Consider the following 18,708-nt stretch of genomic DNA (forward strand, 5'->3'; position numbering starts at 1 on the left):
TAAGAATACCTCGCTCTTAACATCTGATTTACGTGGTGGCTCCTGGGGGGCATTCGTGAGGTTTGGTCCCGTGAGCGTAGGAGATTTTGAACATACTGATCTGTTTCATGGACACTAGTATTGTTGAGTAATAGTTCCGTATCATACCACGTAGTGTATCTAAACGCATATATCGTTAGGTGTCTAGTATGAATCGGGAGCAATTGGATGTAACTCATCCATGTCGAAAAAAATTTGTCAGTAAATTGTTCTTTATTTGTAGTGGATTCCACCAATCCATGTCAAATATATGGTGTAGCTTTTGTTTGACCAAAGATAGTGGGGGTGCAGATGGGGAAAGCCAATGATGCAGAATGGTTTTCCGAGTAGCAGCCATTAACCTTTCCGCCAGCTGCCTTTCAGAGCGGGAAAGGTTCAGGTGTGGAGGGGGAGTCCCAAAAATCGCCCATGTTAACGTAAAAACGTTTGCTCGTCGAGTCAGAGACTTCCAGTATATCTGAACTTCCCCCCATAATTGTTGAATGATAGGGCATAGCCAAAGACAATGCACAAGATCAGCCCGGGGTTGATGACATCTCGGACAATTATCCGAATTTAGGGTACCCATATGATGCCTCCTAAGAGGAGTGAGATATGAGCCATGCAATATCTGTAAAGCCATTTCTTGATATTTGCTAACAGGAATAGCTTGCATTGTTTTTGCGTGATACTGAAGTATTTGGGAGGCCTCTGTTTGCGGGATTACAGAAGTCCATCTGAGTAAAGATTTGTCCTGTGCTTCAGTCGATAGTGAGGTCCTAATAAAGCGGTCGTGGAAAAATGCCTCAACACCTTCGTGGCATAGTGGGTAATTTGGTTCAGCAACATATAGCCATTCGCCAGGAATGGGAATTTCTGGAGAAGCTTGTCTTTGGGTAATACAGTGAAAGTGTCATCGACAATATCTTTAACAATTTTCAAATTTCGGTTATGCCATTCCACTAGAGTGTTATTATGTTTCCCCATCGGAAATGTTGGATTATCGAGCCAGGACAGATAAGTGGAGTAACAAGGTGTTAATTTAAATCTGCGCCTCACTGAATTCCATGTTCTATAAGTGTCTATAAATAAGGGGTGTTCGCGCATATCTTGCGGAATATCCCTTAATGGAGAATGCAAAAGAAAGTTAAGGGAGAGATCTCCTGTCAGGAGTTGATCAAGCTCCGTTGAGGCATATGCGCTTCTATCATACATCCAGTCCCCAGCGAAGCGTAGTAACGCTGCCTCATTATATTCCCGAATATTTGGAAAGTTAACCCCACCCAAGGCTTTAGTCTGCTGTAATTTGAATAAACTTATCCTTGGACGTTTCTGTTTCCAGATAAAAGTACGTAACATTCTAGATAACCTTTTGTAGTCGGATGGTTTTATGCTGTAAGGTAGCATTTGTAGTTGATAGAGCAATTTAGGAAATAAAATCATTTTGATTAGGTGGATTCTCCCCATAAAGGTTAGGTTTAGTGAGTCCCATTTATTCAGATCTTGTTGAATATTGTCAATAGTATGTCTAATATTGAGCGAATAAAGCTCGGTATGTTTTTTCGCCAGTTTGATACCCAGATATGTTATATAGGATTGTGCCCGCTTAAAAGGGAATTCGGTAGTCCCAAGTGTCGTAATCCCCGGGCTACCAAATTCCAATGCTTCAGATTTATTGAGATTAATCCGGAAGCCTGCAAAAGTACTGAATACCCGTATGGTATCTAGAATCGCAGCTAGTTCTATGTGAGGGTGATGAATAAACAGCAAAATATCATCCGCAAAGGCTGTTATTTTATGTCTAATATGTCCAAGTGGTATGCCTGCAAATGTTTCATTTAAAAGAAGATGTTTTATGAGGGGGTCTAATGCAATGTTGAATAGTAGAGGTGAAAGAGGGCAACCCTGTCTAGTCCCTCGTTGTATTTCGAAAGATTCAGAATTGTAGCCATTAACTGTTATAAAAGTCTGAGGAGCATCATACAAGGTTTTAAATAGGTTAAGCATATGAATTCCAAAATGTTGGAATTTTAAAAGTCTACGAATGTGTGCATGGGAGATCCTATCAAAGGCCTTATCAGCATCCAAATTTATCAGTAATCCCTGTCTTCTTTTTTCTAGGTTACACTGATAGATTGTGGCGATAGCTTGTCTGATAGCCCGAACCGGATGCCTGTCCTTGAGGAAGCCCATCTAATTAGAGGTAAGTATACGGGGAAGAATGTTTTGTAATCTAGTAGCCATAATTTTCGTCATAATTTTAAGGTCTTGATTTAATAACGATGTTGGTCGATATGAAGACGGATCAGTAGGGTCCTTGCCCTCCTTATGTGGTAAAATAATTCTGGCGTCAGCCGCTTTGTCCCATAATGGGTTACCTTGTAGTACATCATTGTAGAGAGACGTAAGTAAAGGAGTCGTTTCAGGTAACAATAGTTTATAAAATTCCACCCCCAATCCATCTGGACCTGGGGATTTGCCGTTTTTAAGTTGTGTGACAGTCATTGAGACTTCTGTTTCAGTTATAGGTGCATCTAAGATTTCCCTATCCTGGACCGTAAGTTTGTTCAGATGGGCTTCCTGAAGAAATTTAAGACCGGGCTCAGGAGAATCAGAAACCCTTTGGTAAAGCGTTTTGAAATGTGTCGTCATCAATGTGGCAATGTCAGATGTATCACGTGCCCACCCGGTGGGTGTTTTGAGTTTCTGAATGAAAGTAGACCCTTGCTGTCTCTTGACTATATTAGCTAATAATTTACCTGACCTGTTGCCCCAGCGATAGAATCTGTTTGCCGTATGACTTAATTTATGTTGCATTTGTTCTGTCAATAAAGTGTTAAAAAGAGTCTTCGTTTCTGCGTATTTTTTTTTTGCAGTAGGAGAGTTAGTAAGTTTGAAGGATTTATAAGCATGGGTGAGCTCGTTTTGTAGTAATTTGTACCTTTCATCAAATAATTTTTTCCTTTTAATTAAGTATGCTATTACGTGACCCCGTAGGACTGGTTTGGCAGCAGCCCATAGTATATTCCTGTCATCCCAGTGTACCAAATTATCATCGATATAATTAGCCCAGTGTTGTTTAATGTAAGTTCTAAAATCATCGTTATGATACAGATTTGCTGGAAATCTCCAATTAGAAGAGAAAGGTTGTGGATTAAATAATTTCAATGTCATTCTCATAGGTGCATGATCTGAGATGTCTATATTACCTATACTGGAGTCTTCTATCGATGCGAGAAGGGGAATAGAGAGAAAAAAGTAATCAATTCTCGAATGAGAGTTATGGACTGCAGAATAAAAGGTGTAATCTCTAGTGTCAGGGTGTAAATATCTGTAGACATCCTTTAATAAAAGATGGTTACAGAGGGTGTGGAGTGGTTTGATACGTCTCAAGGTGTGGATGAGAGATGTACCTGATTTATCCATATACGGGTCGTTCACTGTGTTCATGTCCCCACCAAGAATTACATTCGAAGCCCCCCAGGAGTCCAACCGCTGAAGCAATTCTGTAAAAAAGGATTGATTGTCATTATTTGGAGCGTATACGTTTACAAGGGTATAGTTTGTCCCATGAACAACCAAGTCCATAATCAGGTATCTGCCCAATTTATCTTTATAAGTTTTTCCCCTCCTGCAATTTAAAGAAGCATTTATTACAATTGCTACCCCTCTGGATTTTGATGTATAGGAAGCAGTCGTTAATGAACCTATCCACCTATCTTTCAGAGAAATCGTATCTTGTCTCCGCCAATGCGTTTCCTGAAGAAATGCAATATGTACTTTCTCTCTCCTAAGATGATCAAGTACCTTACGTCTTTTAAGAGGTGTATTTAGTCCCCCAACGTTCCATGAAATAATTTTTATACTTTCAAGGGTTTTATCAGAAGTATAATCCGTATTATCACTGTTAGCCGCCATTTTAATTTATCCTATACCCTTCAAGAAGAAAACAAACAAATTGATTCCAATATAATGCCCGGTCTGGCTGTCCCAGCGAGCAGACCAGGGTCCGGGACTTAGGAAGGATATGGGAAAGTATGTTGTGTGTAGATAGAGTTTAGATTCCAAATTCCAAAACATAACATAAAAAATACAATAACAAAAATATTTACATGACTCAGAGTTTAGCGACAGTGTAACTAGCTGTCACTGATATATCACACCCGTGGTCTCGCTATGTACTAGAAAATTATAATTAAGAGCACAAGGCAAGCAGTAGATTTTTCCACCTCGTAGCCATAATTGAAGACATTCCCAATCGTGTTCCCTATTAACCGTGGAACATATTAAACATAACTGATTAATTTTTTTTTTTTTTTTAAAACTATAGCTGAGACAGGACAAGTACTTTAAGAAAGGGAAACTATGCATCCCAGTAAACAGAGCTAACATGGTAGGCCTTGCATCTAGATTATCCCACTAAAACAGAATAGGTAAGACAATTTAGCATATTCCAAGTCACCATCTTTGTGTCTGAAGGTCAGCTTGTCCCAATGAGGTTGAAATTCAGCATATGGATACCCCAGACCGATATCCCATTCGCCTGAAGAATCTTGGGTGTTTGTAATACAGGATGCATAGTCTTGTAGATATCAAGTCCAGCAACAGACATCCCATAATTGCCCTCAATGAGGGAACAAGCCTATATACGTAAGTTCTAGATTCCAGAGAGAGATAGCCAGAAAAAACTAGTAAAACTTTCGCAAGCAAAAAATTATGGTAAAAGGGTCCAAAGCCAACAATGGTGGGTAGATGAATCAAATATGGGGAATGGTCTTGTGTCCCCAGAGGTTGAACAAACAAACATCATAGACATTTCTATAAACGAACAAATTCGGGTAATGGCAATCCCTAAATGTAGCCGAAGAGGGAAAACGTCCATCAAAAGTCGGATGGCTATGGTGGAAAAGGCGGAAAGTCGACAATAAATTGTCAGCAAACTGGAAGACGGGTAATATTCCCTGTAGAAGTAAAATCAGCCCTCTTGGATGGAATAATGAGCATTTAAGTATTCCAGTGCCTCGTCTGAATTTTCAAAGAACTGTGGTTTTCCATCTCAGCCATCTTGGATGGAATGATGAGCGTTTAAGTATTCCAATGCTTTGTCTGGAGTTTCAAAGAACTGTGGTTTTCCATCTGTTTTGCTGATAACTTTTAGTTTGGCTGGATACAGCAAAGAAAATTTATAGCCAGAGGAGTAGAGAGATTTACAAACAGGTGAGAATTCACGCCTCTTTGCTGACACTGATGCCGAGTAGTCCTGAAAAAGAGAAATTTTGTGTCCATCAAATTGCAGATCCTTCGTTTTGCGGTAAGCATCGAGGACTTTGCTCTTATCGGCAAAGTTAAGGATGCGAAAAATAACCTGTCTCGGTCTATTCGCCCCTTCTTTCAAAGGCGGGCCGATTCTATGGTAGCGTTCAATTTGAAATGGGGAAGGTGAGAGAGGCAATTGGAGCTCCCGGGGTAGCCAGTCAGTTAGGAGATCTTCCAGATCCTTGCCCTTGATGGTTTCTGGGACCCCTATAAGTCTCAAGTTGTTTTGTCTACTGCGATTTTCAAGGTCTTCCACTTTGTCGGCCAAAATGATGATTTCTTTTTGTTGTGTGTCAATGGTGTTCTGAGCCTTGTCCAAGTCATCCTCCAAAGTTGATATACGGTCCTCCGCTTCCTTCAGCCGTTGGGAGTGGTGTGTAACTTGTTGCAAGACCTCAGTCAAAGATTCCTTTATCGGGGCTAGTTTTTGGTCGAGCAGGGGACCAAGGATATGGACCAGATCTTCTGCGGTAGTGGGATTATCCGCCTGAGAGTGTTGTGAATCAGATTCCACCTCCATTTGTCCAGTAGATTTTTTATTATCTTTTGGTTTAGTTCTGTTCGGCCTTTGTGGTTTAGTTGCAGGTTGGCCGAGAAATTTATCCATGTCCCTGTTGGAAGTGAGGGAGATTTCGAATGAACGAGCTCCAACTAAAACATCCCGCTTCCTATTCAAGATGGAGAGTGGTGTAGTAGTATATTTATGGCGTGACACAGTTCACTTGAAGGCAAGACCTCGGGTGTGTATTAGGTAGGTATTTACATATTCTTCATCGAGTCAAGGAGTGTGCGCTATAGACTCTATACCAAGTTACTATGGCATAAGCAAAATTAGCAATCTGGTGAGCAACAGTTTATGCAGTCTGTTCCGCCTCCACTGTAATCCCCGATGTAAGATAAAGTATGGCTGTTGATATCATTATAACTGCCACATAAAATTGCCCGTGGCAGAGTAGTTGTGTCTCAGAATCAGTGCGTTTAAAGCACGGACTATGTCTAGGCAACGACCCCTGTAAGGACTTCAGTGCCTGTTGTGTGTGTGACACTTTGGGCATATGCAGTGGAGAAGGAGTGGTCGGGTCAGCACTGAGGCCTGAATATGGCGCCTCCACTAGGCCTGTTGGTAGTACCTGCGTAGTTGTTAATGGCCTGTGGCAGTGTCGGGGTTCCGTTACTGAGTCGGAGCAGGGTAAGCCCTTGATAATACTGCTGATAAAGTACCAGAGCCTGCTCCGTGAAAAGTAATTGGCAGATAAGGAGGCGAGGCCAGACGGAGCCGTGTACAGGCTCAAATATGGCGTCTCCACGTGGTCCGCAGTCTGTGACTGCGTTATGTCTAATGGCCTGTGGTCTCCTGGGGGGTATCGCTGCCTCGTCGGAGCAGCTAGAACTCACGTTTGAGAAGATGCGGTAACACGCAGCCGCTGGGGTTTCCCGACCTGTCTCGTCCTGCAGCGTTGCACAAATATGGCGCCCGAGCCACTTCTCGAGCAGTTGCAGCAGCGGGGACTTCCAGGGTCGCAAGGAGGGGGAGCCGGTGGTAAGGTCTTGTCCCCTTTTCCCCTCAGGTTATCCGCCGTTTCCTATAGCCTACAGTCCAATTTCGCTGAAAAAATGGCAGTATTCAGCGTAGATGTGCGCTATGGAGCGAGGAGCTCTTTCTAAAAAGCAGCCATCTCTTGGGCCCGCCCCCCGGAAGTCCCGCATATAGGATTCTTACGTTTCTTCATGAGTTCCAGACGCTCTCAAGGGGGTGAGTTATTATGAGAGGCGAAGATGGATGTTCTTTTGCAAGGGAATAAAACATAATGAAAAATGTTCCGCTGGATGTAATCAGATGCTTATCTATCTATTTAGACAGGGTCAAGGCCTTCAGAAAGACCGACTCCCGTCTGGTGATCCCGTCGGGGAACAAAGCAGGAACTCAGCCTTTCAAGTCTACAATAGCCAATTGGATCAAGCAGTGCATACACTCGGCTTATAATTCTCAACATGACAGTGTACCCTCTAAGATAAAAGCGCATTCCACGAGGGCATTCCATTCCAGGGCTTCGGCGGAAGACATCTGCAAGGCAGCAGTCTGGTCCTCTCTTCACACCTTTGCTAAACACTACCAATTTGATGTCTTTATGAAAAAATGTTCCGCATTTGGCTTAGTGGTTCTGCAGTCTGCTTTACTTGACGATTAAATATTCCCTCCCAGCATTTTGTGTTGATCTTTTGTACATCCCATAGTGTGCCCACTGCCTTGTGGAAGGAACAGGAAATTAGAAAATCAATTCATACTTACCGAGATTTTCTTTTCCTGGACTGTAACATGGCAGTGGGCACAGCTTTCCACCCTGTTTTGGGGGAGACTCCAGTAGGTCAAAGATGGCGGCCAGGGCATCACTCCACTTCTTGTGAGTCCCCAGGTGCAAGTTAAAAATGTTCCAAGATATAGTAAATCAGACCAGCAATACCGGGATTTTTCAAAGCAATTGTATTAGAGAATGCATGTACAGCCTATACATGCATTTTCTAATACAATTGCCTTGATTTGAAAAATCCCGGTGTTGCTGGTCTGATTTAGTATATATATATGTATGTGGGTGTATAGACATAATAGTGAGAGAGACACACATGATGCAACTGGAAGAAAATAAAGTGTTGGGAGGAGAAGGACTGCATGGCTACCCCCCAGTATTAAGCAAGCAATACTTCTCGGGGGCGGGAAGAAGCTGCAGCTGGGGGGGGTCTTTCTGACACAGCCAGGGTGCACCCTGATGTCTGTCAAGAAAATGCCCCTAACCAGGTGCTACACCTGCAGTTTCCTCAGCCTCTAATGCAACAACAACCCCTTCCAACACCAACAGCTCTTTGTTTTAGTAGAGGGAGGGATTTTGCCAGACCCCCTGGAATAAACTGCTTTGCCCCCTGTGTAGCTTCATTGGGGGTGCGGCTGAATAAACTTGAGAGGCTTTGACTGTTACATCTTTGTACTGAAAATAGTGCAACAACATTTCATCTGCCAAACAACTTGTCCTTTTTTATTGCACCACTGGTCACCCCTCCGTTGGACATGACAGAGTAGGTGGCTACTGGCCCCAAAGGGCCAACTGAGACAGACAGTTCTGCAGAGTTAACCCCACAGTGTACAGTCCACTGCAATGATACCCCTTCCTATCAGCCCTTTACAGCAGGATTAATGTCCAAGTCCCACTGCTGCCCCTTATTCCAGGAATAACCCCCAGTCCCATAGAGTCACTATCAGAGATTTTTGTGGCCCATAAATCTCATGGCGTATCACCCTACCTATATGTCTACAACTGATGACAATCAACCAACCCACTCTGGGCCCCACACCCTGCTGAGCCTGGGCAGTGTGTTAGCATGAAGGGGCAGTTATGGAGCAGGAGGGTTCCCTCTCTATATGTTATACATATATATGAGAGAGAATTTACTGGCACTTCCTTATTGTTTGCTAAATGCCGGGGCCACATGGGAGGGGTAAGATTAGGGCAGTAGCAGCACAGACACATTCCTGGGAGAATAAAATGCAGAAACATCTGCCAACAAATTGCTTCTGTAGCTCCTCCCAGCTCTGCCTCCAGCCAATAGCACTGTCTGTCTGCAGCATAGTCTCTTTTCCTATTGGCTGTGACTTCCCAGCTGATGAATGTAGTGGAGGAACATGCAATGATTATTGGCTCAGACAGGATGGTGGGCAGAGAAATATTATTCCTAAATGGGGAGGGTCATGGGATGAAACAGTGAGGGACGGAGCAGAAATTCAGAAGCCATAGATTTGGGTGTTACTACACAGCCTGGTGACTTCACTGAGCAACTTCGTGGTGGGAATCTTTAAACTGCAACTGCTAGTATTGATCTATCCAGCATGCTCCATTCCAGGGGAAGCTACTATGAAGAAGCAGAAACTCCTGTAAATGCCTTGGGGACTTCCTGAGTCTGCCTTCCTAGGAGGACTGCACCCATCTGCTTTTCACCAGCACAGAACAGTTTTCAGAATGGCAACAGTCACGTCATTGCCCTCACCCTGCCCGGAGCTGCACAAATAGAAAGGTGGCAGCTTTATTTCCAAGCATCCTCCATTCCTCCACCAGCCGGTTTTACAGGAGCAGCCTCCTCACATTGCTCCAGAGCTGGACTGAACCAGGACTATGGGTGCCAAGCAGAGTAGAATGAAAACCAGTGAGGGCTCTCTCTCCCAGTTACCGGATGAGTTGGCATTGCGCATTCTCTGGTACCTTGATGGCAAGGATATCCTACAGGTGGCACAGACTTGCCAGCGCTGGAGACAGTTGGCTGAGGATGAAGGCCTGTGGCAGGGAAAGTGCAAGGCTGATGGCATTGAGGAGCTGCTGTACATAAGCACAGCTACAGGCTCTAGGCCCCCTGCTCCATGGAAAGCGCTTACATCCATCAGTTCAGGATTGATTCCAACTGGCACCGAGGGAGGTTCAGAACAAAAACACTGAATGTAAATAATCCGGATTTTATGTACAGGGACTGGGACTTTGATGGCAAGGAAATGGTTTGTCTGTTATTTGGGAATAACATACAGATCTGGTCAGCAGTTACGGGCGAGTGTCTAAGGACCCTTGTGGGACACACAGACGTGATTGGCTCAGTTCAAATCAGAGATCACATCATTGTCAGTGGATCTTGGGACGGACATTAAAAGTGTGGTATGCAAAGAACGGGGAATGTATACACACTCTGTGTGGCCATACTGATGCTGTGTGGTGTGTATATATCCATGAGAGAAGGGTAGTGAGTGGGTCACGTGACGGCTCCATCAGAATTTGGAACAGTGAGACAGGACAGTGCTTACACGTGGTATTGATGAAGCAACATTTTATTATATATATTCGCTATGATGGCCGGAGGGTGTTCAGCATCGATGATGATTCCGTTCTGAAAATCTGGGAGCAGGATACACAGACCTTTCTGCTGAGTTTCCCGTGCTCCATTTGCAACATCCGTCACTTTGAGTTTAATGGGACCCAGATATTGGTGATAACCAGGGATGGGGCAATAACAGTGTGGAAAAGGGAAACAGGGCAGTGCACCCAAACAATAATGGACCTTACAACTTACATATCCGCAATATCACTGAGGGCCAATATGCTTGTGTCGGGGGATAAGGACCCACCCATCACTTCATTACACTTTAAGACAAAAGTTGAGTTGAAGAGATTTCAGCGCCATGTGGAAAATGTGCGACTCCGCAGGAATTTTGCCTTGAGCAACACAGGGTTTGGGCTGGTGCTGCTCTGGGATATGAGCTCAAAAATGACTTTGGCAAAACAAAGTGTCGATCGTTTCATCGTCTCTAATACCAAACTGGTCTGTTTAATGAGGAACCTGGAGGAAGTCAAGGTGCTGGTGTTGGACTTTAGTGAATGGAAGGAGAGGAGAGAGATTCCTTATTTAAAGTCACACTGAGACATTCCAGGTCTGGATCACTACAGAAACATGTTGGTTCTCTTCTCAGCCTTCAAATGTAATTCCACCCCCCCCCCCCAATCAGGTAGTGATCTTGTTTAGACCCAGACTTGCCTCTTTCTCAGGTTTAGAAGTGGGGCAATGTGTGACTACAATACAATGGAAAAGTTCTGCATCTGTCATTCAAGATTCACAAGTCTCATTAAAGGTTACTGTGGGGAGTCGATGTGCTGGTGCTGTGTTAATAATTCTCCTGTGCAGACACAATAGAGAGATTAATGGGGATACTTAGCAATTTTAGGTGGGGTGAAATAGAAAACCGAACCTGGTTAGGATGAGATGGGCTAAAAGGAACCAAAAAGCCCATCACAAGCAATTACATGCAAAGTGAAGCCTTCTAAAATCAAAAGGTATTTACTTGTCTGATGCTATACACCAGTGATCCCCAACCAGTAGCTCGTGAACAACATGTTGCTCTCCAACCACTTGGATGTTGCTCCCAGTGACCTCAAAGCAGGAGTTTATTTTTGAATTCCTGGATTGGAGGCAAGTTTTGGTTTCATAAAAACCAGGTGTACTGCCAAACAGAATCTCAATGTAGGTTGACAATCCACATAGAGGCTACCAAATGGCCAATCACAGAACTTATTTGGCACCTCAAGAACACTTTTCATGCTAGTGTTGCTCCTTAACTCATTTTACTTCTGAATGTTGCTCATGGGTTCAAAAGGTTTGGGATCCCTGCTATACACACAGCACTGCCTAGATACCAAAATTGAGAGTTTTAATTCTCCCATAAGGCATGTGGGTGCAGCGTGCAGGTATACAAAAAGGAGTGGCAGGGTGTGGGCCAGAACTGGTTGGGTTAGGGTCCTCCTGCACAGGGGTCCCCAACCACTGGGCCGCGGCCCAGTACCGGGACGCGGACAGTCCTGAAGTGGGCCGCCGAACAATGAACCCTCCCCCCCACACCCCTTGGGAAAAAAATTGGCACTTTTTTGGTCCCCGGGCCAAAGAAGGTTGGGGACCCCTGCTCCTGTACATCACTAATATATATATAAATATAGGCTGGATGAGGTATTACACATTTAAAGGAGAAACAAACCTCTTATTAAAAAACCCTACCCCCTACCCCACATATACCCTCCTCCCCCCCAGCCTAGCTGCTACCCTGGGCAAATGCCCCTAACTTTTTACTTCTGCGCTAATCTGAGAATGAGACTGGCAGAGCGGCGCATGCGCAGTTGGAGCAATTTCCCGTTTTGCGACAACTGCACATGTGCCGAAATAAACGCAAATTGCCAAAGCGCCTGAAGAATACACAAAGACCTGGAAGATGGCTGCCGTGAACTCTGATCACTGAATCTGCACCGATGGGTAAGTAAAAAGTTAGGGACATTTGCCTGGTGTAGCAGCTAGGCTGGGGGTGAGGAGGGAGTTCTATGTGGGGTAGGGGTTCTCTCTTTTAATTGCAATGCATTTGCCAGTGAATGTGTAACTACTGGATGATCCAATCCTCCAAGTCATGTCATTCCTTCCCTTATACAGAACCGGTTTGTCCAATGTAATCATGTGAGACCTGTACTTTGCCTTTCATGGGGCCCATTTAGTTGGTTCTGGAACGATAATACAATAGGCATTTGAGGTGAGGAAACATTTCCCACTGAGGGCAGATGGGTGCTACACTAGGGTGATAGAGGAACAATATTGCCCCCCAGAGATGGGAAAGGTGCAGGATACAAGTCTGTGACACAGTATTCTGAGCCCAGGGATTTAATGGGTCCAGTAAGAAAGGTCTGGGGTGACAGGATTAAAAGCTCAGTAGGGAACAGTTCTAGGATAAATGGAGGTGTAACCTTAATAATATTTACTGTAACTAATCCTCCCACAGATGGTACCAATGGCTCCAAACTGTAATGCTCCTGCAACTGGCATCTGGTATACTGACACTGAGCTGCTCATGGCTTCCTACTGTAAGGCTGCCAAGCAGGGCTTGTACACTAGGCAAGAGCAGCTGTTCCGCTGGTCCTGATGTCAGGCTTCTCTGTATAAAGGACCCCCCAAATGTACAGTATGATTAAGCCCCGGTTCCTTCCAGGAGGATTTGCATAACACCCCCCCAGCACTGGGATTAAGCCTAGTCCGTTTGTCCGGTGCAGTTTGAGGAAGTGCTGAGCAGGAGGGGCTGTAGAAAGAGCAGATACACAGCACTGACGCGCTCTTCCTCACTCGCCCCGCCCACTCCCTCCTACAGGAGTCTGAGCTCGGAGGGGCGGCGAAATCAAGTGACTACAGGGGAGGCGTGTGATTGGCGGAATACACAAAGGGGTGGGGCAGGAATTTGACGCTTTAGGGGTTGGCGCCAATTTCACAGACAACTGAAAATCATATCATACTTACCGAGATTTTCATTTCCTGGACTGGAACATGGCAGTGGGCACTCAAAGGGTTAATCCCTCCTGCCGTGAGAAAGGCACAGGAAGTGACGCAATAAAAGGACTTCCCCCAGCTCTGGCGCCCATTCTTTCTGACTGATAACAATACCCCTGGGAGGGAAGCCCCTGCCCACTGCCATGTTCCAGTCCAGGAAATGAAAATCTCGGTAAGTATGATATGATTTTCAGTTTTCCTGTTCCTTTCACATGGCAGTGGGCACTCAAAGGGACTTAACAAGCTTCTTTTTAGGGAGGGAACACACACACACACACTATTTACTGCATTTAATATTTATTCAGCAGTTGCCGCCTCCAAAATTGAATGCCCGAAGCAAGCTAGATCCTTGGAGTATGTATCAAACTTGTAGTGTTTGGAGAAAGTGCAAAATGATGACCAAGTGGCTGCTCTGCAGATCTCTTCTGATGACACCTGGGCCCTGAGTGCCCAGGAAGCTGCCATCCCTCTGATGGAGTGTGCTTTCGGTGCTGGTTCTGGTGCTGACTGTAATGAGTATGCTGTTCTGACGCACTGCTTCAACCATCTTGCAATAGTACTTTTAGATGCTCTGTTTCCAGAGTTCTTATTTCCTATGGTCACCAAAAGGAATTCTGTTTTCCTGAAGGATGCTACTTTGTCTAGGTAGATTTTCAAACATCTGACTACATCCAACGAGTGTAGCCTATGTTCTTCTTGGCTCTGTGGTTCTGGATAGAAAGCAGGCAAGATTAGATCCTGCTGTTGATGGAAACTGGATGATACTTTGGGCAAGAAATTATCCTCTGTTCTGAGTATCACTTTGTCTGTGAAGAAGGATAGCTTCGAGGGTTTAATTGATAACGCTTGCAGTTCTCCTACTCTTCTGGCCGATGTGATGGCTAATAGGAATACTGTTTTTAGGCACAGATGCTTCAAGATGCTTCCTCTAATGGTTCAAAAGGGTGCCCCATTAGTGCTTTTAAGACCAAGGTAAGGTCCCAAGGCGGAACTTGTGATCTGATGATCGGACGAAGTTTTTTCAACCCCTGGAAAAATTTTCTTACCAAATTTGATGAAGCCCAATGAAAACCAGTGTGTGCTGAAATTGCAGTTACTTGACCTTTGAGGGTAGAGATACTTAAGTTGCGTTCTGACCTCGGATATTCTGAGAGGATCATAACTCTTTGTTTTGCACCATTCCGCAAATACTTCCCAAGTTCTGGCATACTTTATGTGTGTCGATCTTTTCTTTGAAGCTAATATAGTCGATACTGTGGAGTCGGATAGTCCTAATTGATTAAGTTTTAGCCTTTCAACTTCCAGGCTGTTAAGGCCCATTGACCTGGATTCGGATGAAGTACTCTTCCTTGGTGAAGTACCGTTGGAGTTATTGGAAGGTGGAATGGTTCCTCCTGTTTGAGCTGCATCAGCATTGGAAACCAGGCCCTTCTGGCCACCAAGGTGTCACAATGACTACTTTCGCTTTGTCTGTTTTGACTTTCTTGAGAACTTTCGGTATCACCGCTAAAGGTGGAAAAATGTAAGCCATTTGAAACTTCCATGGGAAAGAAAAGGCATCCCAGAATGTCGTCTGACTGTTCGTTCCCCAAGAACAAAATGTCGCCAACTTCTTGTTCTGGGACGTGGCCATCAGATCTATGGAAAAAGGGCCCCATTTGTTGTCGATCAAGTTGAAAATCTCTTGACTGAGTTCCCATTCTCCTACCATTGGGAATTTCCTGCTGAGCTGATCCGCTAGGCAGTTCTGAACCCCCGGTATGTAACAGGCTGATAGACCTATCAGGTTCCGTTCTGCATACGCAAATATAGCTATGGTCGTGCTCAACAAGGTCTTTGATCTGGTGCCCCCTTGTTTGTTTATGTAGTTGACCACCGTAAGATTGTCCGACTTTATCTGGACTTCTTTCCCTCTGACTACTTCGTGAAATTTCATCAGGCTCAACAGCACTGCTTTCAACTCCCTCCAGTTGGAGCTTTTCCTGCTGTCCTCCCTGGACCAAATGCCCTGGCATGTCCAGCTCTTGCAGTGTGCTCCCCAGCCCAATTTGCTGGCATCTGTCGTGACAATCTCCATGATTTTGGGAATGAAAGATATTGGTTTTTTCAAGTTCTCTTCCTTCAACCACCAGGCTAGGGATGAAATGGTTTTCTCTGATAAGACAATGACCTGGTCTGAATCTGGACTGTCCTTTTTCCATTGTGTCAAGAACTCCATTTGCAGAGTTCTTGAATGAATTCTGCTCCATTTGACTGCATCTATCGTAGAGCTCAGTTTCCCCAGGACTTGCTGGCAGAATTTCACTGAGACTTTGGGTTTTGTACATATTTTCTGTACTTGATGCTGAATGTCTGGTATTTTTTCTGAGGGGAGACTTAGGTGGCCCTCTTGTGTGTTGATTATTGTTCCCAAGAACAGTAACTCTTGAGTCGGGGTCAGGATTGACTTTTCCCAGTTTATTATCCAGCCCCAATTTTGTAAAGTGGTAACCACAATTTTCAAATGCTCGATCAATAACTGGCATGATGGGGCTTTTATGAACAGATCGTCCAGATAAGCAAATATCTGTATTCCTTTTATCCGTAGGAACGCCAGAAGGGGTGCCAGGATCTTTGTGAATATCCTGGGACCCGTTGCCAGACCAAAAGGGATTGTCTTGTATTGGAAATGTTTTCCCAATATGAAGAATCGAAGGAATCTTCTGTGGGGTTCCCATATGGGGACGTGGAGATAGGCGTCCATCAGGTCGATTTTTGCCATCCAATCTCCATGGCAAATATTCATCGCGATAGTTCTGATGGATTCCATCTTGAATGTTTTTATAAGGAGATTTTTGTTGAGATCTTTCAAATTGAGTATTACACGATTTGATCCATTGTGTTTCTGTCTGAGGAACAAATGGGAATAAATCCCAGAAAACTGACTTCTTTTCGGGACGTCTTCTATGACTCCCTTGTCCAAGAGCTCCGAAATGATTGTGTGGATGTATTTTTTGTCTTGTTCTGATCTCTGTTTGTCTGATGACACAAATTTTCTTTGGGGTGTATTCATTAGTTCCAAGGCGTAGCCCTCTGAAATTGTTTTGAGGACCCAAGAATCTTTTATGTGTTGAGCCCACACTGTCCCAAACTCCTTTAATCTGCCACCTACTTGGTCCAGAGGGGCTCGCGCACCTTCATGCTGTTTTCTTTTCAGGTTTCTGATCTCTTTTGTCTTGGTTACGAAACCTAGATCTCCAAGGCTGATTGAAAAAACGGCTTTCCTGGTTTGTATTGCTTGGAGTCCCGAAATGAAGGTTTTTGGTTTCTGAAATTTCTTCTATCTTTCCTGTCTTGTGGTAAAAAAGCGGATTTTCCAGCTGATGCTTTTGAGATTATTTGATCTAGTCTTTCCCCAAAAAGGAATTCTCCTTTATATGGCAAAGAACAAAGGTTATGTTTGGACTGCGCATCCGCGTGCCAATGGCGTAACCACAGGGCCCGTCTAGCTGCCACCGCGAGGCCCATAGATCTGGCTGCCACTCTTGTTCCCTCAAGGGAGGCTTCAGCAGCAAAATTATTAGCCGTTTTTATGTCTTGAATCATGTCTAATATTTTTTCCTGGTCTGCTCCTTCTTTGACTGCTTTCTCCACTTCAGAGATCCAAATACAGTTGGCCCTGGTGAGTGATGTAGTTGCTACCGTCGTTTTGCAAGCTTTTCCCCCTGCCAAATATAGCTTTTTCAAGATGGCATCTTGCCTTCTCTCCATGGCATCTTTGAGGGAGACACCTTCATCTACCGGCAGTGTTGTACGCCTGGCCACTCTGGTGATCGATGCATCTACTTTGGGCACGGAATTCCATGATTTTATATCTTTCTCTGCAAATGGGAACATCTTATTGAACCTCTTGGATTCCCCCATTTTTCTATCAGGAGTTTCCCATTCCATATTTATCATGTTTTGAATTACGTCATGGACTGGAAACACTTGTGTTTTCTTTTCCCTTGATCGGAACATTCTATCTTGTTTGGTTAGAGGCTCCTCCTCATCCAAATCCAATGTGAGTCTCATTTGTTTTATGAGTGGCTCAATGTATTCAATGTTGAAAGCTGACTCTTCTGATTCCTCTGTGTCTGCTTCTGATAATTCTCCTTCAGAAGAAGTCGGCTCTCTGTCTGGAGTGATTCTAGGTGGTCCAGCTGTTTCCGTACTAGCCGCAGGTCCTTGTTTACTTAGGTTCTGCATCACCTTTCCCGTAACTTCGTCTACCATTGAAGCCATGGATTGCTTGAAGGTGGATTGCATCCAGTCCATCATGTTTTTAAGTTGTTCCGTGGGAGGATTGCTGATTTCATTTAGGCATTTTTTACACAGCCTCTTATCCAGCATGGCCGGTTCTCCACATGCTGTGCACTCCCTTCTGGAACTTTTGCCTCTTTCGGGTTCTTGAGATGGGTTCCTGTAAGTCAAAAAATGAAATTACTTACTTTTGAACTTCAGTTTTTTTTCAAAGAAGCTCTCTCCTTAGACATGCTTACCCCCTGGAGCCTGAGTGTGAACGTCTGTGACTCATTACAGACAGCCTGCAAAAGATATGTACACCACAGGTTAGTTATGTTTTACCAAACCTGAGCTCCAAGCGTGATTGAATCCATATCCACAGGTAACTACTTACACCTGGGACCAGAAATGCACTACTATTAGCACTCTGCTTTCTTTTCACAGCAGTAAGACGCCAGACTTCCAAACAGCATAAACTGAATTGTTTGTCTGCACCACGCCACCCGTCCCTTTAAACCTTACCAGGAAGTGCGCACATGCGCAGTAGTGCGTCCGGGTTGGCGCGACGTCATTGGGCGCATCAGCGTCTTATCGCGCATGCGCCGCGCGAACGTCGGCATTGCGACTTACAGCGCTGTTGGCAACGGATGGCCATAAGCCCGGCGGCTTCTCCTACGGCTCACATGAGAAGCAGTATCTCGGCCTGAGGAGCTTCAAACAGAGGAGAGCGGCTCTGCTGGTATATTGTGGGGGTATTGCCTGACAGGAAGAAAAAGAATGGGCGCCAGAGCTGGGGGAAGTCCTTTTATTGCGTCACTTCCTGTGCCTTTCTCACGGCAGGAGGGATTAACCCTTTGAGTGCCCACTGCCATGTGAAAGGAACAGGAAATTTACAATACAGCGGCGTGTTCTGCTATGAAGCAAGGAGTAAGTATATAGTCCCACATGGTTCCGCATCATAGGGAGTTCAATCCCGGATTTGGTAACTCAGTCCTTCTGGTGCCTGTCAGACTCTCTCATTCCTGTGTCTGTCTTCCCAGCATTCTCCATTCCTGAGCCACTTCCTCTCTCCAACTTCTCAGCGTCCTCCATTCATTCCTTCCTGTGTGGCTATTGACTAACCTGCATTATTTCTGTTGGCCCCCAGGGGAGAGGAGCAGGGACATCAGATACCATTACTGAGGCCCCTATAGAGAACACAGGGCCACATTAACTGTTCCCACCATCCAGCCA

The 18,708-nt window shown here is 44.6% G+C and overlaps 1 long non-coding RNA gene and 1 pseudogene across 1 annotated transcript; both read left to right on the plus strand.

Annotated features, from left to right (window-relative positions):
• The first annotated feature begins 2,136 nt into the window (after positions 1-2,136).
• On the plus strand, positions 2,137-2,864 carry LOC121393199. Its single transcript, XR_005960836.1, has 2 exons — positions 2,137-2,221; positions 2,541-2,864. It is a non-coding gene; the product is annotated as an uncharacterized LOC121393199 (long non-coding RNA).
• A 6,189-nt stretch (positions 2,865-9,053) lies between these two features.
• LOC108715315 lies at positions 9,054-11,152 on the plus strand (annotated as a pseudogene).
• Positions 11,153-18,708: the final 7,556 nt, after the last annotated feature.

This window comes from Xenopus laevis, chromosome 4S, assembly GCF_017654675.1.
Source record: "Xenopus laevis strain J_2021 chromosome 4S, Xenopus_laevis_v10.1, whole genome shotgun sequence".
In the NCBI taxonomy this organism is placed as follows: Eukaryota; Metazoa; Chordata; class Amphibia; order Anura; family Pipidae; genus Xenopus; species Xenopus laevis.